The following is a 22940-nucleotide window of genomic DNA, read 5'->3' on the forward strand; positions in this document are numbered from 1 at the left end:
AATAGTATTCTTTGTTTCTGCTACAGTTTTTTTTTCTTAACCTCCAATTTTTTTTTTTTTAGTTATTCCTTAGGATTTTCATCTCTCTGCTTATACTGCCTATCTGCTTTTGCATGTTGTCTACTTTGCCCATTAGAGCCATTAGCATATTAATTACAGTTGTTTTCAATTCCCTGTCTAATAATTCCAACCTCCTTGCCACTGTTTGGTTCAGATATTTGCTCTATGTCTTCAGATCGTGTTGTTTTTTATTTTTTTTCTTTCTAGTGTGCCTTGTAATTTTTTAAAATAGTCCAATAAGATGTACTTTGCAAAAGAAATTCCTATTAATAGGTCTTCATAATGTGGTGATGAGGTGTAGGAGACAGAAACTCTTCAGTAGACCCTAATTAGATCTTCTAGTGAGTATGTGGCTCCAGTCTGTGAACGTTACATGTATTTCTCAGTTTTATTCTCGCCTCTTAGTGGGGCCACGGGCTGGCTAGAGCGGGCGAGAGCTGGCTGCTTCCCTTCCCAATGTGGAAGACTAGAGGAAACTGGAGTTGGGTATTTCCTTTCACCCGTGTCACTTAGGCTCTAATAATACCTCAGCAAGCTAGACTCTGGTTAATTAGTTTCTTCTGAGGGCGGAACTTGTTCAGAGGAACGGAATACACTGCTGTATTTCAAAATGCTTCTTTTTTTCTTCTCCCTGCTGCAAGTACAAGGAGATTTTTCCTCTAATATTTACTGTGGGAATCTGGCTGATTTCCTGGGGATAAATCTCACAATATTGTGGAGACCTTATGATGAATGCCCCTGGAGTTTTTAACTCTCAGAGTTGTGTACTGACTCTCTGGCAGTTCATCAATTACAGTTCAGGTTTTTCTACCCCAGCACTGAGTCCCATGGTGGTGTTCCCTCTTGAGTCTCTGTGCCAGTAAGCTGTGACTCTTTGTATTTTTCTGCCTGTCTTTACAGTCTTGGGGGCAGTGATTTGTTCTTTGTCCTCTCCTCTCTTTCAGATCCAAGAAGAGTTGTTGACTTTTCAGTCTCTTCAGGTTTTTTACTTGTTTTTAGGATGGAAGGAATAATAACTTTGAAGCTCCTTACATGCTGAACCAAAAATTGGAATTTCTTTTTCTGTTTTCTTCTAAGAGTTTTATACTTTTAGTTCTTATGGTTGGACCTTTGATTCATATCGTTTTTGTACATGGTATAAGGTAAGGTTCAAACTTCACACTTTTGCATGTGGATATCTAGTTTTCCCAGCACCATTTGTTGAAAAGATGGTTCTTTTTTTTTTTTTGAGACGGAGTCTGGCTCTGTCGCCCAGGCTGGAGTGCAGTGGCCGGATCTCAGCTCACTGCAAGCTCCGCCTCCCGGGTTCACGCCATTCTCCTGCCTCAGCCTCCCGAGTAGCTGGGACTACAGGCGCCCGCCACCGCGCCCGGCTAGTTTTTTTATTTTTTTAGTAGAGACGAGGTTTCACCATGTTAGCCAGGATGGTCTCGATCTCCTGACCTCGTGATCCGCCTGTCTCGGCCTCCCAAAGTGCTGGGATTACAGGCTTGAGCCACCGCGCCCGGCTACGAAAAGATGGCTCTTTACCCTTTGCATTGCATGGTCTTCACATTTTTGTCAAAAATCACTTGACCTCATATAGAAGGTTTGTTTCTGGGCTATCTATTCCGTTGGTCTAGATGTCTGCCTTTATGCTAGTAGTACACGGTTTTTGGAGGCTATACCTTTGCAGTAAGTTTTGAAATCAAGAAATGTGAGTCTTCTAACTCTGTTCTTCTTTTTTTTAAGATCATCTTGGATATTTAGATTCCGTTAAAATTCCATACAAATTTTAATATGAATTTTTCTGTTTTTTCAAAAATGTTTGGATTTTGATAGAAATTACATTAAATCTATAGATGACTTTGGATAATATTAACATCTTAATGATGTTAAGTATTCTAATCTATTAACATGAGATATCTTTCCATTTATTTGTATTTTATTTAGTTTCTTTTAGCAATGTTGGATAGTTTTCAGTGTATGAAACTTTGGCATTGGCTGGGTGCAGTGGCTCACGCCTGTAATCCCAGCATTCTGGGAGGCCGAGCTGGGTGAATCATTTGAGGTCAGGAGTTCGAGACCAGTCTGGCCAACATGGTGAAACCCCGTCTCTACTAAAAATACAAAAAATTAGCCAGGCGTGGTGGTGGGCACCTGTAATCCCAGCTAGCTACTCAGGAGGCTGAGGCTGGAGAATCCCTTGAACCTGGGAGGCAGAGGTTGCAGTCAGCTGAGATTGTGCCATTGCACTCCACTCCAGCCTGGGTGACAGTGTGAGGCTTCATCTCCAAAAAAAAAAAAAAAAAACTTTGACATTATCAGTTAAGTTTATTTCTAAGTATTTTTATTCCTTTAATGTTATTGTAAATGGAATTGTTTCTTAACTTCCTTGCCAGATTGCTCATTGTTAATGTATAAAAATACAACTCACTTTTACATGTTATTTTCTTTCTTGCAACTTTGTTGAATTCATTGATTAGCCTAACAGTTTTCTCTGTGCATGTGTGTGTGGAATCTGTAGGCTTTTCTACAACTAAGATCATGGTGCCTCTTAATAGAAATAATTTTACTTCTTCCTCTCAAATTTGGATTTGATTTCCTTTTCTTGCCTAATTGTTCTAGCTAGGACTTCCAGTACTGTGTTGAATACAAGTGGCAAAAGAGAGAATCCTTGTTTTGCTCCCAATCTTAGAGAAAAAGCGTTTAGTCCTTCATGATTATCATGTTAGTTGTGGGTTTTTCACATATGGCCTTTATTGTGTGAGGGTAGCTTCTCTTTTCCTATTCTAGCTTGTTGAGTGTTTTTATCATGACAGGGTGTTAAATTGCATCACATGCATTTTTTTTTTTTTTGCACCAATTGTGTTGATTACATATGTTTTTCCTTCTTCATTCTAGTTATGTGGTGGATTACATTGATTGGTTGATTTTCATATGTTGAATCATCCTTGCTTTGCAGAAATATATCCTACTTTGATATGGTGTATAACTTTTTATGTATTGGTGAATTGTATTTGCTAGTACTTTGTTGATATTTTTGCATTAATATTCAAATAGAATATTGGTCGGTAGACTTCTCTTCTTATAGTGTCTTTAACTGACTTTGGTATCAGGGTAGCACTGGCCTCATACAATTTTTTACGTGACTGAGAAGAATTGGCTGTTAAGTATTTGTTAAGTTTTTGCTTACTGATCAAATCTCCCCATTGGTCATAGGTATATATAGATTTCCTGTTTCTTCATGTTTCTGTCTTATTAGGCTGTGTTTCTAGGAATTCATTTATTTATCTTGGTTATCTGATTTCTTGGCATACAGTTGTTTATAGTACATTTTTATAATCCTTTGTATTTCTATAATATTAATAGTAACGTCTTTTCTTTCATTTCTGAATTTAGTAATTTGAGTCTTCTTATTTTTAAAATGTATCAATTAGTTAAAGGTTTGTCAATTTTTTAAATCTTTTCAGAAAGTCAGTTCTTGGTTTTGTTAACTTTCTATGGTTTCTCTCTTCTCTATTTGGTTGATCTCTGCTCTAATTTTTACCATTCCCTTCATTCTGCTAGCTTTGGGTTTAGTGTGTTCTTCTTTTTCCGTTTGGCTGTGTTCCCACCCAAATCTCATCTTGAATTGTAGCTACCATAATTCCCACCTGTTGTGGGAGGGACCTGGTGGAGGTAATTGAATCATAGGGCAGGTGCTGTTCTTGTGATAGTGAATAAGTCTCACGAGATCTGATGGTTTTATAAAGGGGAGTTCCCCTGCAAACACTCTCTAGCTGCCACCATATAAGATGTGACTTTGCTCCTCATTTGCCTTCGGCCATGATTGCGAGGTCTCCCCAGCCATGTGGAACTGTGAGTCAATTAAACCTCTTTTCCTTATAAATTACCGAGTTTTGGGCATGTCTTTATTAGCAGTGTGAGAACACGTTAATACAAGGCATAAAGTTTAGGTTGTTAATTTGAGATATTTTTTCACTTTTAATATAAGCACTTACAGCTACAAATTTCCCTTAGCACTGTTTTTATTGCATCTCAAAACTTTTGAGATGTTGTAACTTTATTTTCATTTATGTTAGCTATTTTATAACTTCTCGTGATTTTTTTCTTTGATCCACTGGTTTTTGTTTTGGGGATTTTCAAGTTTTCCTTCTGCCATTGATTTCTAGTTTCATTCCTTTGTGAACATAAAAGATGCTTTTATGGATTTCAATCAACATTTTAAAAAAATATTGAGATTCATTTTGTGACCTAATATATAATCTAGCAGAGAAATTTGCATGTATGCTTTAAATTCTGCTCATGTTCAGTGGAGTGCTATGTATGTGTTTGTTAGTTCCAGTTGTTTTGCAGTGTATTCACTCTCTGCTTTTTTATTAATCTTTCATTTAGTTCTATTTTTTTATTTAAAATGGAATATTGATGTCTCCTACTATTACTGTAGAGTTGTCTATTTTTCCCTTAATGTTAATGTTTGTTTTTTATATTTTGGATCTCTGATATTTGGTGCATATATTTTTATAATTGTTATATTTTCTTAATAAATTGAATTTTATCATTATATCATATATGTATCTCTTATAACATTCTTTGACTTGAAGTCCATTTTTCTAATTTTAGTATAGCCCCCTCCACTCTCTTGGTTACTATTTTCATGGAACATCATTTTTCCTTATTTCACTTTGAACTCGTGCATGTCCTTAGGCCTGAAGTGAATATTTTGTAGATAGCATATAGTTGTGTCTTATTTTTCTGCATATTCTGTCAATCTATGCTTTTTGATTGGAGAGTTTAAAGTAATTATTGATGATATAAAACTTACTATTACCCCTTTATTTTTTTCTATGTGTATGACAGGTTTTTGGGGGGCCCTCATTTTCTTCCTACTGCACTCCTTTGTTTTCAGTTGATATTTTTGTAGCAGAATATTTTCATTTTTTTCTCATTTTCTTTTGTGCATATTTTACAGATATTTTCTTTGTGCTTACCAGGGGATTACGTATAACATCCTAAAGTTATAAAAATCTATATCAAATGTGTAACAACTTAACTTCAATTGCGTACAACGAAAAAAGCCCTCTAGTCATTTACAGCTCTGCCCTCTCTTTGTATTATTAAATGTCATGAATTACATCTTTATTTATTTTATATCCATTATATACAGTACTCATTAATATAGATTTATAATTATTTTATGTTTTTGTCTTTTAAATTACATAAAATAGTAAGTGGAGTCAAGAACCAAAATTATAATAATAGTATTAATTTTTTTTCCCTCAGTTATTTACCTTTACCAAAGATTTCTAAAATTTTGTATGGCTTCAAGTTACTGTCTCACATCCTTTAATTTCAACTTGAAGAATTTCCTTTATGATTTCTTTTGGGGTAGGTCTAGTGATAATAGACTCACTCAGTTTTTGTTTACCTTGGAATGTCTTAATTTCTGCCTCATTTTTGAAAGACAGTTTCGGGAGATACAGAGTTTTTGTTGATAGTTGTTTTATGTTTAGGACTTTAAATACATCATCCTACTGCCTCCTGGCCTGCAAAGTTTCTGCTGAGAAATCTGCTGATAATCTTATTGGGGATCCATTGTACATAACATGTTGCTTTTCTCTTGCTACTTTCAACATTCTTTGTCTTCGACTTTCAACAGTTTCACGTCTTTGGATTTAGTCTACTTGGAGCTCATTGTCATTCTTGCATTTATATATCCATGTCTTTCTTCAAATTTGGGAAGTTAGGACATTTTTTTTTTTTTGCCTCCTTTTTTCTTCTGAAGTTCCTCTAATGTATGTATTGGTCTGCTTGATGGTGCCTCATAAATCCCTTAAGCTCTGTTCACTTTTCTTCATTTTTTTTTTCTTTTTGTTCTTGAGACTTGATATCTTAAAATGATCTGTCTTGAAGTTTGCTGAATCTTTTTTCCACTTGCTAAAAATCTGCTGTTGAAGCCTTCCGGTAAATTTTTTAATTCAGTAATTGTATTTTTTAGCTCCCAAGTTTTGATTTAGTTTTTTTTAATAATCTCTTTACTGATAATTTAATTTTGTTCATATATCATTTTTTTCTGATTTCCTTTAGTTCTTTGTCCATGTTTTCTTTGGCTCTTTGAGTATGTATAGAACAGTCTTTGTCTAGTAAGTTTTTGTCTAGTAAGTTCGAAGCCAGTGTTTCTTTAGAATCTGTTTTTACAGATTTATTATGTTCCTGTGAATGGGCCATATTTTCCTGTTTCATTGTATCCTTTGTGAACTTTTGTTGAAAATTGGGCATTTGAATAAAAATAGCCACACTGCAGACTTTGCAGACTGCCTCTGTGCAGTATAGATCCTTATTAATCAGCTTGGCATGGAGGTTTAAGGTCTTCTGTGACTCTTCTGGGGATGCATATTCCCTAGGACTGTGTATGTGCCATTTTCCCAGTACCCTTATATACATGACTATTTTTACATGTCTTAATTTTCCTAGGGGTTTCACCCCTTCTTCTTCCCCGGCCTTAGATGTTCTATTGTGATCCTCTGCCTATAATATCTTCCTTCCAGATATCTATGGGTCTGAAGTTCCCCTGTAGTTTTCAGGCATTCCAACACCCACCACTGCTTTCAATATCCCCTGACCTACTATCTAAACTGCCATCATTCTTATGTGATTGCTGAGTCAGGAAAGACAGAAACCCATTCCTTGGGTGGTCCCCAGACAAGCTACAACACTGCAAACAAGTCCTATTCTTTTACTTTTTTCCCAAGAAAGATACCAGGAATTAAGTGGCTTCCTTTGGCACTCTGCTAGGGAGGGAATGGGGCAAGGTGAGCACAAACACAGTGCCATTTTCTACCATTTAGAGTTTGTTTTTTTTCTTGATTGGGCATTCACTTGGTTGCTACAGATCCTTGGTTGGCTTCTAGAACTTTCACTGAGCTATTCACTCAGTCTATTATTGCTTGATATTTCTACAGGGAACAAGAACCTGGAGTTCCTAGTTTGCCATCTTGCTCAAATATTTTGATTCCTGTATATTCTTAGGTATGTTATTTATTGTTTTAGAATCTAGGTAGTGAGGGAGGTAGCAATTATGTACATCCTCCCTCAATTTTTTTTTCCAACCTGACATGCTGAAGAAATGACAAGAAAGACTCATGGTGTCTAACTTCATAGAGTTTATAGAATAAAGGAGAAGACAAAAATAAGCATATAAATGACTGACATACAAGAATAAAGATATCATAATCTAGACCATAAAAGGAAGCAGAAACGAGGGGCTGGATGATGGAAAGTGTCCTGGGCAGTCCAGGCTGCTATAACAGAATACTACAGACCATGGATTAAACAATAGAAATTTAATTCTCACACTTCCGGAAGCATGAAACTCCAAGATCAATGTGCCACGAAATCTGGTGTCTGGTGAGGGCTCTCTTCTAGGTATGCACATAGCCACCTTCCTGCTGTGCCCCCACGTCATGGAGAGAGAGTGTGCTGGTGTCTCTCCTCATATGAGGCTCCCCCATCATTATCTAATTCCCTTCCAAAGTCCCTATCTCTAAATACTATCACATTGGGCATTTAGGCTTCAAATATATGAATTGGGGGGGGGGGGTTACAAATATTTAGTCATATCAGGAAGTATATTAGTTTGCTAGGGCATCTGTAACAAAGTATCAAAACTGGACAGTTTAAAAAAGAGGTATTGTCTCACAGTTCTAGAAGGTTGAAGTCCAAAACCAAGGTTTCAACCTTGTTCCTTTTAAAACCTTGGGGAACAATCCTTCCTCACTTCTCCCAGCTCCTGGTGTTTGCTGGCAATCTTTGGCATGTTTTGGCTTGTAGATGCGTCGCTCCAGCCTTTACTTCCATTGTCACATGATGTTTTTCTCTCTATGTGTCTCTTTCTCTCTTCTTACAAGGACGCCAGTCATGTGTTCTACAAGGGGTGTTCCCCATAGGGGCCCATCCTACGCCAGTATAACCTCTTCTTAACCTATTCTATCTGTAACAGCCCCATTTCCAAATAGCGTCACATTTTGAGTTACCAGGGGTTAGTATTGTACATATCTTTTTTGGAGGACACAATTCAATCCAAAGCAGAAGGTGATGAGACTTTAAACAAGGTGATCAAAGAATGCCTCTCGGTGGATAAGATTTTTAGGGGTACATTGGAGGCGAGGAATCCAGTGAAAGAGCCATGGCCATAAAAGCACACAGAGCCAAGGAATGGTATGTGCAGCCGCCCCAGTGGGAGGAGGGGCAGGGTGAATTTTGAGAATTGAAAGAAAGCTAGGCCCATTGGCACCTGTGAGTAGGGAAGATGACCTGAGATAAAACTGGAGATGTAGCAAGCAGCTGGATCGTGAGAGCTTTATAAGCCAGATGAAGGTTTGGGCTTGATTCTCAAAGCTCTAGAATATCCTGCTCTGTTCATCCTGGCTGCTGCAGGAACCGACTGGAGATCACATAGGTCAGGGAGACCACTTCGGAAGCTGATACTTACCTGGTAATTCCGTCAATCTTTTTGATTTTTCAGAGGGGACAAATGAGTGAGAGGGACAGAAAATGTTTTTGCCTACCACTTAAACAAATGGAGAAGATCTAACAGACAGGGAGAAGTGAGGGTGTGGAAGAGACAGATACTTAGAAAGAAGAGATCCTGAGCATAGGGGAGACACAGGCCTGCTGAAGAGGCATAGCTATGTGACTGGCCTGGAATTAGGATGCTTGAAACCCATATTCTATTGTGATGCCAGGGAACAGGATATGACTATTTGCGGTACAGCTGGAGTGTGGTGCAGGAAATGTCAATGGGGAAAAGGAGAACCATGACAATAGAGGCCAGAGGTGTGGCGAATCCTTCAGGCAGCCAGGTAGAGAGGAAGACCACCAGGCCAAGAGGATGGCAGATGATGACAGGATGAAGAAAAGAGAATGACATCATCCAAAAAGAGGCAAGATTTTGCAGCTGGGAGTAGAAGATATGGCCCAGAAAAGACCTGTGACCAGAGGAAGGAGAACTTCTGCTTGAGATGTGACCAGAAGCAGGGACCTGGAGAACAGTCCTTCCACAAAGAAGTTTAAATTTCCAAGGAATCTGATGAATAGGACACAAGCATTCCAGAGGATGTAGTGGAAGGTTTGGGGAGGAGGGAAGGAGAGGAATGTGATGGGTTGGATCCAGGAATGCACAGAGCAATGTTAGTGCGCAGAGTTACATTTTATGCATATAATCATCTGTTCATGTTCACTAATATTTTGAGTAGACCGAGAAAACTAGGTCAACCTCACATAAGGCAGGGATGAGAAACTCTCTGAGATTACGGAGAACAGATGTCAGCTTTAGCATCTGTGTAGCTCGGGTAAGCTGAAAAGATTAATGGGGCACACATGGTATCAAAGGAAGGAAGGAAGAAGAATGGTGAAACCTTGTTAAACTTGAGAGCATCTAGTACAGTTGGGTGGTACAGCCTGAAGGGATGATTAAAAATAGAGAATCAGGATTGAAGCCAATGGAATAACGCTATAGCTTTATCTGCTGCAAAGAAGACCTACCTCTGAGATTCTTTATTTGCAACAAAATGGCACCATCCTCTAAAAGTCACCCTTGGGCACTGTGGGGGATGCCATTGGGCACAACCTTATCCATCACGCAGGACTGAAGCTCTTATTGCACCAGTGGCAATACAATAGAAATACACGTTTCAGTCCCACTCTGGACCTACTGATTCAGAAACTCTGAAGGTGCAGCTCAGCAATCTGCTTTTTAGCAAACAATCCAGGTGATTCTGATGCACAGAAGGGTTTGAAACTCATTGAGCTAAAACTAGTTTTTAAATATCACACATCTATAATTTTGGAGTATCACTGCTGAAGGCTCTCAGCTGACTCCCTTCCTTGACATTACCTTCTGCCAAAGACAGCCAACTTGCCCAAAATTATATTCCTAAGGAGTGAGGAGAGACGGCACACAGACAGTGACTGATCCAGGGTGGCTTTCTTGCCTCAATATGGGCTGTCTTTGAAGGGCCACCCCAATTTCTGAGCTCTTATGTTTGGACCAGTCAACTCATGGACAAGAATGAAAGGAAAATTTTATTTTCTTCTTCCATTCTAGGGGGAAGCCTTTATGTGCTTCCTTTCTCCGAGATCTACAGAGCGTTTTGCACTTCAGAGCTGTGACCTTAGTTTCCGGGATTTGGCTCCTCCAGAGATTAGGATGGAGTGACCCTGTTGAGGAGGACATGGTGACTGGGCCCTTGAGGTGCAGAGAGACCCAGGCCAGTCCTGGAGGTGGGCATCCTGGCTGGTGACAAGACTGCTGGGAAATGGAGTGTCCTCTGGGCAGCAGAGGCCTGTGCCTCACCCTTGTATGGTAGAACTTTAGAAGGGACAGCTGGGAAGAAACCAATGTTGTGATGTCAGGAAAATCTGCTGAGTCTTCATCAGCGAAACATCACAGAGGATGGGGTGCATTGTTCCCCGGAGCACATTCTACCAGCATGGTAACTTTTTGAGAATTTTAGAGGAGATATGTTGACAGGGCATTTGCTAAATGTATAATTAAAAAAAAAAAACAAATTGTAGTGTGATGAGTTTCAAACTCTGCTGTGCACCAGAATCACCTGGAATGTTTGCTAAAAAGCAGATAGCTGGGCTCCACCTTCAGAGTTTCTGAATCAATATGTCCAGGGTGGAGCTGACATGTGTATTTATAACAACTTCCCAGGGTTGCTGATACTGCTGGTCCCCAGAACCACTGTCTTAGAGAGAACAGGATAAAAGTAAGACAAAGAGACCCATGGAGAACATAGTCCAAAGGCATGTGTTTTCATTCACTGCATGCTTGCTTGTTTGCTCAGCACCTGATCAGTGCATTTACTGCCTTCTCCCTTAGTTTGTGTCCCCAGTCTCAAAATTTGGCTCTTCCTCTTTGTCGGCAGTGTCTGGCACTCTGTGGACCAAGGTCATAAATGGAGCTACGGGCCATCACACAGACCACAGTGGCCTGGTAGGGGAGCAGAGTTGATGTGTACCTTGAGGGATGTGCAGTTTGTATAATGTACAAGGTGACCAGCAGAGGGTGAGAGTGGCCTGGGGCTCAGCAGGTGCATCCTTCACCCAGCTGGGTACCCAGAGTGTCTGCATCTGTCCAGAAAGTTCTTTGCACAAAGGGTCTTCTGCCCCTCAAGCCACACACTGTCTGGCAGAGGGAAGGGTTGTGTCCACACAGAGAGGGGCCGTCTTCTCATTTGCACAGGGGCCAAGTGTAAGCTTGCAGAGTCCTAAGCTGTGAGATCAAAGCAGGAACTCGGCTGAAGAGGCTCTTTTTACAGCCACCCAAAGACCCTGGGGAAAGTGCACCTGTGAGACTGTGGAGAAGGATGGGGCTTCCCCAAAAGGAGTGACACTGGATTGAGTTACTTTTGAAAATGGGGGACTGTTATGTTTCTTCCACCTGAGCATTGAACAGCCCACCACCATTTGCTACTGGTCTCTGCATGACCTGAGTGGCATAGCTCATCTGGATTCCTGCTCTAAGCAGCATCAGCATTACCAGGGACCCCACTCCGGACCTACAGAATCAGAAAACCAGGGCATGGCCCAGCTGGAAGTGTTTTAACAAGCCCCCTCCTCCAAGGTGATTCTGATATATCGCAGTATTTGAGATACTCTGGCTTGGAGCTTCTCCATTTCTACCAAACTTGGGAATCTCCTGGATATTTTATTAAAGTCAGATTCTGAGACTGAAGTTCTAGAGTGTGGATTAAAAGTCTGCATTCTTAATAAGTTGCTAGGTAATGTGGATGCTGCAGATCTGTGAATTCACGTTGAGTAACAAAGGTTTATACTAGATTAATGGCTCTTGACTTTGACTTCTGTTTTACTCTTGGCTGTTATTTTAAAAAAAAAACATAGACTGGGTAGCCTATAAACAACCAAAATTTATAGCTTACAGTTCTGGAGGCTGGAAAGCCCAAGATCAAGGCAGATTTGGTGTCTGATGGGGGTCTGCTTCCTGGTTCATAGACGATGCCTTAGCTCTCTGGGCCCTCTTTTATAAGGGCACTAATCCCATTCATGAGAGCTCTGCGCAGAGGTCCCACCTCCTCACATTGGTAACTAGAATGTCATCATATGAATTTTTGGAGGACACGAACAGCAACTTCTCATAAACACGTTGAAATATATGGACATCTGGGTCCCATCCACAGAGGTCCTGTGCCAGTTGTGGCACGAGTTGGGTTGGAAATTGGACCTTGTTTTAAAATGTATTTATAGCTCCCCTGCTGATTCTAATGTGCAGGCAGATGTCAGGAGCCCCTAGCCTAGAAGCAAATGGGACAGGCTCTTAGAAGGATGTAAGTTAAGGGGAAGTAAAAGGAGGAATTTGGGAGCAATCTGCTCCTTCTGGCTGATGAAAGGTTAGGGATTGTAGGGAGTGCCAAAAAGGCCAGAGACATTGTTTTAAGTGAGTTGCTCCTTGTTTAAATGAGGCCTCTGGGCCTCTGCTTCACATTCTCAGAACAAATAACGATGACATGTGGCAAAAGGCAGGATTCTTCTGTATTGTGGGATATTCAGCATAGATCTGGCTCTCTTTATTAGCTCCTGATTTGCTCTCCCCGATTCCACGCTAGCACTGGATTTTTGCCTTCAGCATTTTCACTTCTTTAATCTTTTTACCCTCCTTTGTTGAGTTCTTAAATTCCATTTTGTCATTTAACCTGATAACCTACATTTTGGTTGTCATGGAAAACAACATCCTGACTTGTAAAGCTGGATGGTTGTCTCAGGACCCAGAAACTGCACCAGACGGTGCCCAGAATTCACTGTCATTGTATTTGGAGCCTCCTCTGGGACGGGTTTTTGAGTGGGATACATTCATTTATAATGAAGAGGAGACTGTAGAGGACAGGGTGACCACTCTGCTTTCAGACATCATTAGTATAGGGGCAGGTTTATTGACAGTAGCCTTAAATGACTTTAGTAAAAATGGTATATTTTTATTTTTATATTCCAATGGCCATAGGATCAAGGCCATAATTAGAACAAACTGGGGAATAAAATAAGTTTTCTCGACTACAAGTTGTAAAATGCGTAGTTTTTAAGTATGATTTTTAAAACACATATTTCCTGTGAATAGCAGGGCAGAATTTTACTTTGGAAATGAACTTCAAAGGTTAACATGTTTTAATTATTTAGAAAGTGAAGATGGGATTAAAACCGATAAATAGGATTCTACAACACCAATCAAATGTAAAGAACTACAGAATATTAATTTTGCTCAAGTCTTTTAGCATATTTGGTGTTACAAAAGAATGAGTAATATAACCAAGAGAAGAAATCTTCCTTCAGTCTGTAGTTTAAATTTAACATGGATCAATGTTACACTAAAGCACTTTTAAAAATGCCTGCACAGAATTGTTAGCCATTAATCTTTTTTCTTGCTGATTCACCTGTTTTTAATCAATGCGTCTTTGACAAAGTTGTTTATCAATGTCAGGAAATAAACGTGGTTATTTCCTTGAAATGCTAGTGTGAAACCACTCAGTGAAAAGGCAATTCTAATCCAAGCTTGCCAATAGCGGTGTTGTCATAGGATCCTATTAAATTAGAATATATTAATCTACGCTGTGTGGTTGGCTATGGTATGGGTCAAGGCATTTCGTCTGCCTTTAAATGAGTTGGTTTTTAAAAGTTAAAATCTGGAAATGGAAAAAATGTCTATATGGTTAGTAGTAACTACAGTTGGCAATGCGAACAAAAGAATCTGGTTCCCTTTTAATGGAATTATTTTAATTCATTAAATTATCAGAAAATTCCAGTCCTCGCTATCTATTCCAGGAGCATGCAGTAGGTGGCACCTAAAAGCTCTTTGGAGGCGAGCAGGCGCCATTTAAGCAGGAGCAGCAGCCTCTGCAGCAGTTGGCACATCTGAGAAGGCAGAGATTGAAGGGAGTAGGAGGAGCGTGCAGCGGCGGTGACAGTGCCAGGCCGGCGCGGCTCAGGCCAGCGCAGGTGCAGGGGCTGCGGGCGGGTGGAGCGCGAGAGCGCTGGGCGCAGGGCGCACGGCCGGCGGGCGGTGCAGGGCGCACGGCGGGCGAGCAGCTGACAGCATCGTCACGGCGGCGGGAGGGAGCGCGCTGCGCCTGCCTCCGGGAGGAGCCGCATCCACACACCCTGCGCTGCCCTGTCCTGCGCGAGCGGAGCTCTGAAGAAGCTCTGAGCGGAGTTGTATTCTCCCCCAGGTAACCGATTTCCCCCTTCTGCCGTGGCTTCGCTGTGTCCGCATTGGGGCACGGGTGGCTTTGGCATGATTGTTTGCCAGCCCCTGGAAAGGGATTGCCACTCTCTGGGAGGGCGAGTCGGCGTGTACTGGAGTTGGTAAGAGGGGAAGAAACCTGCATTTCTGTATCCTTGTTAGGGAGGGTGAGCATCATGCGACCCTTGTCTAAAACATGTTCTTTTTAAAACATCTGTATCTTACATATTATTAGGGATTCCTTCCAAAACAGGATTTACCGTTTTAGAAAATTCTACGGTGCAGGTGTTTCTGTTAATGTGGAAGTTTAATGGATTGAGGAAAAGAGTAAGAAGATGTGGTCTAAAGTGAGAAAAATGCCAAGCACGCTAGAAACTGCCGTTTGGTTCGGCATGCTTTCATCCTCGACTGCTTCACTTCATGCGCTTGGCTGAGACCTGTCTAAATCTTTTGTCTGTCTTCTTAAAGAATGTGTTTCATGATATCTATATGAGTTTCTTTCCGCTTCCTTGTTGTAAGAGCAGAAGATGGGCAAGGGGCTGCATCCAGTCCTTAGTTGTAAGACTGGTTTCCCATCAGATGACAATGACTGCTGACAGCTCCCAGGCTCGCCTGCAAAGCAGTGCTGGCTTCTGGCGGTGTGGGAACCTGCCTCTTTCGTCCTCTCTTGAAAAATGCTGTTTTTCCTCTTTAAAACTCCAATTCACATTCTATGTGGGTTTGGGAGACTTTTAAACTAGAAGCTCTGTGAATCATCTGTTACATCTATTGAATGTTGGAATACAACATTGTGGTGGAATTCAGTTTCTTCCTACTGTGCAGAGACACAGCTTGCCTTCCCTAGGAATTTATTTTACGTATTTGCCCTTGTTATCTTTTAAATAGATCGCTTAGGATGTGAGAAGCTAGTCTAGCATGTCAGAACTTTCCTGCTTCAAACTAAAAATTTTCAAAAATATTATTTTTAAGGAAGATTTTCTAGGTAACGCTAAAAGTCTGGTGCATTTTACATTCCAAATCAGTCACAATGCGCTCCATTTCCAGTGGCATTTGGATTTGAGGAGGTGGAGTGGGAGGGAGAGAAAAGGGGAGGATAAAATTAGAATAAATTTAACAAATTTATAGGGGAATCATACTTTTTTTTCTTCTTGGTTGTTGCCTGAAATTGCAAATTGTCCACAACTTTATCTATCTCTGGAAATGCAGGAGGCTTTGTGGGCCGGGGACAGGAAGACATATAGTTCATTTTATAGAAATAAAAGATACAGTGGCAAGGAAACATTTTCATCCCATTTAACAGATGGCATTTAATTTGGTAATAGTCCCGGGCAAGCACAGGGAAAGGAAGGGGAAAGGAGGGGGACTTGCTGTCTACACCAAGGCACAGAACTGCTGCTCACACTTAAGTGATCCCTGCAGATGGGAAGTATGTGTTCATGGTTATTGTAGAAACCTCCAGAATCTTTCTTTGTTACAGCTTCAATAGAGTTGTTCCTAAGAGGCGACTCAGAAAATATACAGATTGAATGCCAAGTTGTGGAAGTCACTTTTCAGCTTGTGTCTAACAACCCAGCGTTCTCAGCAAAGCAGTTTCCTCATGAGAAGAGTGGAGGAGACCTTTTTTTTTTTAAGAGATTATTTATTGTATGTTGTTCGTATCCTATACACCACACACGACTTTTACTGTATTGGAAATGTATTATTTCAGTGGTAAATACTGCATATCTTACTGAAAAATTAAAACCTTTTAAGAAACAACTAGGGTGCTTTTGTCAAAAAGAGAGTGTATCTGTGATGATAAAAAGTATCGTTCATTCTTCTTCTAATTTGGAGACCGGAGTTGATATGTTCAAAATTAACCTATTGATTTAAGCAAAATCATCATTTCCCTATGACAAATGCCTTACATTTTTCCACCAGAGAATTTCTTTGCGAGAGGACCATTCGGTTGTCTGGGGTGGAGTGGTTGCCTGCCAGCTGTTTTAAGTAAGAAAAGTGCTTGGTGTTGATCTGTAACTTTTATTTCAGATAACAACCATCCCCAATTCTCACTCATAGGGTGGATTGGCTCTATTTTTCATCATTCTATCTACCTTGTATGAGTATTAACAGTGGACAGATGTCTCTTTAAGAGTAGAACTGATTTGTAGGACACTAATTGATTTTGGTTTTGATGTTTCCAGGAAAGCAGCTGCTCAACCGAAAGGGGATATGATGGTTGTTATGTTGTCAAAATTGCTGATGGCTTTTTAAGAGTTAAATTTACTACTTCATGCATTCATATTTAAATATGAACTTAAAATTATTTAACTGGTGTCAAATAAATCTTTAGTTTTCATTATATGGCATGGCTCACAAGTCTCTCCTCACTGATGGGGAAGGACTCTTTGAAGTACTAAAAACAAGTGCTCCCTCATTCTCTCCTTCTTTGCTCTCAACCACTGGCAAATTTAGGAAAGAGATTCCTTATAGCTGTCTCCTAAATGCAGTGAAGTGTTTTCTTATAAATCAGTACTGTACAATAGAATTGAAATGGGTGAGTCACGTGCACAGTTTAAAATGTCCTAATGGTCATAATGGAAAAGTAAAGAGAAACAGCTGAAATTAACTTTAATAATATATTTAAGCCAGCATATAAAAATGACCATTTGGGTATAATCCATACAAAATACTAATAAGATATTTTACCTTTTTAAATGCCTGCTGAGTACTTACAAGACATCTCAATTTGGATTAGCCGTGCTTCCAGTGCTTAGTAGCCCATGCAGCTGATGGGTACTGTATTGTCCAGCACAGCTATAGATCATTACTCAATTGATGGTAATTTAAAAGCTAAAACGTTTGGCACCATCACCAACTAACCACTATCAAAAATAAAGACACAAGTGATCTCAGATTGCTGTGAAGTATGTGTCCTTCTCCTTCCTGCCATTAACTGTGATGCTGTCTTGAACCTATTAGTTCTTTATCAGAAAGACAAAAGGATTAGATCAAATAAGTCCGGTGATTCTGTGAAAAATAACCAGTGAGTAGATATGGGGGATCCAAACTGCAAGCAGCCTAGAGGTTTACTGTGGCAGAAACAAAGGAAACAGGTATGCCTTAATGGGTGTCATCATTTTGCACCACTGCTAACTTCTATCCCAAGAAGTACTGCCCCCTGGGTTTGCTTCAGCATTAGTCTTGATTACAGAGGTCAGCAACTTAGTCCGCAAGTCCCATTATGGACCATTCGATTTTCATATAATTTCTTTTACTGAACAAGCAGTAGCAAACCCATTATAAAACTAATGAACAACTAATGGGATATTCTTTACTATGCAATAAAATATATTTCGCAGATCTTTTAGTATTATTATTCTTTACTGGTATGAGTCTTTTAAATGTTTGTGTCTATCTGACACCATTATATAAAGTTGAGGGTGAAATCTAATGCTTTGTAATTGACCCATGAATACCGGATTCTTGAAACACAGAAATTAAGGACCTTAATGAAAACATGTCAATTTCTTTATCTAGTCCCTGAATACCTCCATGATCAGTGAGTGCTCGTGGGGTGGGTACCATTTTCATCACATGGTTCTCTGTCTCAGAAATTATGACAGGAGATTTAAAGAGGGCAGTGTTTTGTATGAAAGGATTTGGGACAATATTTTTCTAAAGCTAATTAATGTCTGCAAAGTGATTATTTTTCTGAGAAAATAAGAACGCAAGAACTTTCCATCAGGCCTTCACATAATAAACACACACATGCCCTTCCCTCCTTTGCCATCTTTAGATGCTCATCAGAGCTCAGACAAAGGAGCCTTTGAAGGAGGAAGCTTTCCTTCCTCTGTCAACCTTACTTTCTGATTGTTTTATTGGAGCACGTTTGTGCCTTTTGAGTTTGGGAGTTTAGGAGATGCTGAACAAAAAGGAAAAGTGATCAGAATCCAGGTTTCTGCATTGAGGGCAAATCCAGGTGGAGTCGTCCACTCAGCTCTCTATTTGCATAAAAAAATCCAGCTCAATGCCATTTTTGTACAAACCTAGACTCATCTCCCCAGCCTTATTACCCAGCTACCTACCGCCCCAATTACACTCATACACACACATACACACACACACACACACACATACACACACACACACACACACACACACACGATCAATGGAGCATTTCATTGCCTCCTTGCCTATAAAACAGTCATCTGACACTTAAAAAAGAATTGACTAAGCCTTTTGCTTCCTTTTCTTTACCTTTGTGCTTCTCTCTTGGGACTTCTTTGGCCTTCACTGGGTTCTTACTTACAGAATGAATGGGAGCAGACCACAAAATGTAAAACTGACATTAGCTTTTTAGTAAGGTCTGTGTAAATGTTTGCAACCCAAGAAGAGATAGAACTACTGGATAATAGAAATGGCTGGGTAACCCAGATTTTGAAAAGAACCTGAATTTCTCTGAATATCATGAAAATCATGTGCTTATCTATTTTTTTTAATTTTGCCAGATTTACATATAATGCTTTGTGCACCTCTTTTTTGTTCTTCCATTCTTTAAATGCTAGTTTAAATTCCTCCACATACACAATAGTTTCAAGATGCAGAAATAAATCAAGTTGTTGTAACAAATATTTAAACACAAAAAACGAAAAGGTAAATATGGGAGAATTTTTAGTGGTTTCAGAGTAGGGGAGGACTTTTTAAGGATGAACTCAAACTGAAATACTAAAAAGGACAAGTTTGTTCAATTGGAATACACAGAAATTTTAAATTTCTGTCCAGAAGGCAATAAAAAATAAACAATATCAAAGGAAAGATATTTGCAACATATTTTAGATGAGGCCTAATTTTTAAAAATACAGTGCTTCTCAAATTTTCTAAGCATCAGAATCACCTGATGGCCTTGCTAAGCCTGAGATTGCTGACTTCAAACCCACGTGTCTCTGATTCAGCTGATCTGACTCAAAGGGGACCAGGCGTTTCTAAGAAGGTCCTAGTGAAGGGGATAGTGCTGCTCTTTCAAGCACAGCTGGAGAGCCATGGCCTTAATCTAAGATAACACCATCCTGGGAAACGACTGAAAACTGAGCAAAGAACAAGAACACACCGGTTTCAAAGACACAAATACCAATTAACTTTGAACAGAAAAGATGCTCAATGTCAGCCAAATTAAGTAAATGCAATTAATTCAGTAATGAGAAACAGACATCTTGTGTCAATGGAAGGGATCAAAGAGTTTGATAATACACAATATTATGCAAGGTCTGGGGAAATAGCACTCATACACCACCATGGGACAGGAGATGGAGAAGTTGGTAGTAATTTTCAACAGCAACAGGCAATCTCTACCAAATTTGAAGTGTACCTACCCTTTAATTCTGCAGTTCCATTTGTAGGAGTTTTCTCCACAGATAGGCTCAGAAACATGAAATATTTATGTGTAAGGCTATTCATTGAGCAAAAGACTGAAAATAGCAAGAAAGTGGTTAATAAATGATAGCTTATTCCTCAGCAGAGTCTTATGAAGCTGTTAAAAAACACCATCTGACTCTATATATACTAATATGAACAAATCTGTAGATGGCTCCCAACTTGCAACGCTTCAATGTATGATGTTTTGACTTTACAATGGTGGAAATACTATATATATTCAGTAGAAACTGTACTTCAATTTTTGATATTTTCCTGGGCTGGCGATATGCAGTGATATATTGTATGATACTCTCTCACGATGCTGGGCAGTGGCAGTGAGCCATAGCTCTTAGTTATCCCCATGATCACCAAGGGAAACAACTGATACTCTATAATTGCCTGTGTTGCCAGAAGACTTTGCCCAACTGTCGGCTAATGAAGGTGTTCTGTGCACATTTAAGGTAGGCAAGGCTAAGTTATGGTGTACAGTAGGTTAGTTGTATTAAATGCATTTTTGACATGATATTGTCAATTTATGAGGGATTTATCAGGACGTAGCCACATGGTAAGTTGAGGAAAAAACTGTGCATGAAACACTGTGGATACCATACTTCCATGTATTTGTCTATCTCTCTGACTAAATAGCTATCTATTTAGTGATGTCTGTCTCTCTTTGACTATGTACCATTTTGTTAACACTTGATCACAATGCTGCTCCGTTACCAATGACCACTCAAACCATTTAGTCACATGCTAAATGTTCCACTACCAACCCCTTCTTCACATTCAACGTATGCTTTTGACAAGAGACCATTTCTGGCGATTGAGGGAAAAAAAAATCATGTTGAGTAAGTTGCCATTGGGAGTTAATATGAAACAATGAGCCAATTAAGTTAAAACATTGTAGAAATATTAAACTTTGTCTGTTTTGTTGCATTTCAAACAAAATATTGTTGATTTTTGTGCTGGTAACTTTTTAGTGATATGTTTATTCTTACAGAGGTGTTCTGTAAGAATATTCAGGGCCAGGCGCAGTGGCTCATGCCTGTAATCCCAGCACTTTGGGAGGCCGAGGCGGGCAGATCACGAGGTCAGGAGATCGAGACCATCCTTGCTAACATGGTGAAACCCCATCTCTACTAAAACATACAAAAAATTAGCGGGGCGTGGTGGTGGGCACCTGTAGTCCCAGCTACTCGGGAGGTTGAGGCAGGAGAATGGCGTGAACCCTGGAGGCGGAGCTTGCAATGAGCCGAGATCGCGCCACTGCACTCCAGCCTGAGCGACAGAGTGAGACTCTGTCTAAAAAAAAAAGAATATTCTCCAGATTCCACCAATGTTGTTCCACTTCCATTATGGAAACAGAAGCTATGTTTGGGGCAGAAGGGTCTTGCCCTGCAACCCTAAGACTGCAGATGGAACCCAGACCTCTTGGTTGTAGGACTTGTACTAAATAGGAAACTTATACTAATTAGAAACTGTGAGTCTTTTACCCCAGCATTGAAAGATATGTAAATACTAATTATCATCTTATCTTCCATTACCTTCTCTTAAGACTGGCAAAGACCAACAAGTGGGACTCCCTGTTCTGACTCTAGTCTTCCATGGCCTGGGCCTTCTCTGGTCAGGTTTATGAGGACACTTTTGTCCCTAGTGTTAAGGCTACATTCAAATCATGAATTAAATATCCCATGATGTAAGTATAACCCATGTTTTCCTCTAAACATGTGTTTTCTTGACCTCTTGGTGTAGTTGTTCAGAGTTCAGCTTTTGGTGTGGACCTTATATGAAGCATGTATAACATTTTTGATGTGTCAGAAAACATACACAGTTATCCATTATAAGCTGCCTGACATCATCGTTACATTTTTAAAATGAATATTATATAAGTTTCAAAGTTGCTTGGCAATATTATAGGTTAGTCTGAAAGGCTTCCTTCTGCAACATTTTAGAATCCAGCGCTCCTTGTTTGGTTGTTACTAATTTGGATTGGTTTGAGTGCCTTCCCAGATTAGCTATGATTACTATGTCTAGGTGCACTAAAACGTTAATGAAGATTCTGTCCCCAGATACCTGCATGGCGTGAAATGTTCGTCCATAGCTTCCTTGTTTTAATGGAAGCCTAGACCACATTTCTGGCTCCCTAGGCTATTGTGATTGACTGGTCTTCTTCCATGTGTGTTTGGACTTATTAAACTTGAGTTCAAATGTGGATTCTGTCACTAGCTGTGACTTTAACCATCCAGAGCCTCAGTTCTCTCACCTGTAAAATGGGGCTACTAAGAGCTAAGTAAGTCAAAAGGTGTTTTGAAGATGAAGCTTGCCTAGAACCTCTGGATTCTAGCTAGGTAATAAGGATAGGCTGTTTGGGTGGCTGCTATCTGATGAATATGTGAGTGGTTCCTCTTTCTCAGTGTCTCAGGTTTATTCCTCTCTTTTACAACTTGGCATGAAGCCCATTGTCTTAGAGTTTGTACTTTATTTCTGGATGGAATTCTGGCTTCAGCTTCAGCCCTTTCTCATTTGCCAGAGCTCACACTCTCGAATGTTAAAAAGTTCGCTTTTTTCCTATATATCTTTCTATTTTCATTGGACCAATTGGGACTCTATTTTTTATCTAGTTAAATCCACTTTCCTCCTTGTGCCAACGTTCCTTTCCTCTGTTGACTGGACTCATCTCCCCACAGGAGTTCCTGACTCTAACTAAATTCGTATGGTTTTGAATATGAAAGAACATGCCTTGGTTGATATTCTTGTTTTTCTAGACTTGAGCTGTTCATCTGTGTAAATGGGCATCCTGGCCTTGACTGGAAGCCTGTCAAGGGCTCCTCAGGTATAGGGACTGTATGAGGTTATTGATCATTGGATTCTAGGCACATTGGTAGCAATTCCCCCTTTTAGCAGTATCGCTAACCTGCCTGGTCACCGTGGAGCAGACACAAATAAATTTTCATTGATTAATGGCTCCTAGATCCTTACTATATGCCCTTGCTGTCTTCTGACCTCCTGGAAATTGTTCTTCACTCACCAAGGGTGTTGGCCCCTGGTTCATTGTCTTCCTCCTGACCTCATGTTCAGATCTCATCCAAGGTCACTTCACTCTTTTCCGTCACTCTTCTTATGCTCCACAGGCACAGGAGGACCTTTTCAGGACTGGAAACTCTTGCATTTCTAGGGGACCAGAGGGAGCCTCCCCACTCTGACCATAGCACTTCCTTTTGACCCTCAGCAGGAACTTACATTTAATCTT

General features: G+C 40.0%; 1 protein-coding gene across 18 annotated transcripts in view; it reads left to right on the plus strand.

Annotated features, from left to right (window-relative positions):
- DIRAS2 (DIRAS family GTPase 2) overlaps positions 1–22940 on the plus strand; it is a 160628-nt gene that overhangs the window by 114933 nt on the left and 22755 nt on the right. Inside the window, exon 1 of one of the 18 annotated variants that reach the window (XM_033236823.1) lies at positions 13934–14282. The exons of the other annotated variants lie outside the window; for them this stretch is intronic. The gene's annotated coding sequence lies outside the window, so the exon portion shown is untranslated. Of the gene's footprint in view, positions 1–13933; positions 14283–22940 lie in introns of those variants that run through there. 18 annotated transcript variants of the gene reach the window in all.

This window comes from Trachypithecus francoisi, unplaced genomic scaffold (assembly GCF_009764315.1).
Source record: "Trachypithecus francoisi isolate TF-2019V2 unplaced genomic scaffold, Tfra_2.0 Lachesis_group16, whole genome shotgun sequence".
NCBI classification, from domain to species: Eukaryota; Metazoa; Chordata; class Mammalia; order Primates; family Cercopithecidae; genus Trachypithecus; species Trachypithecus francoisi.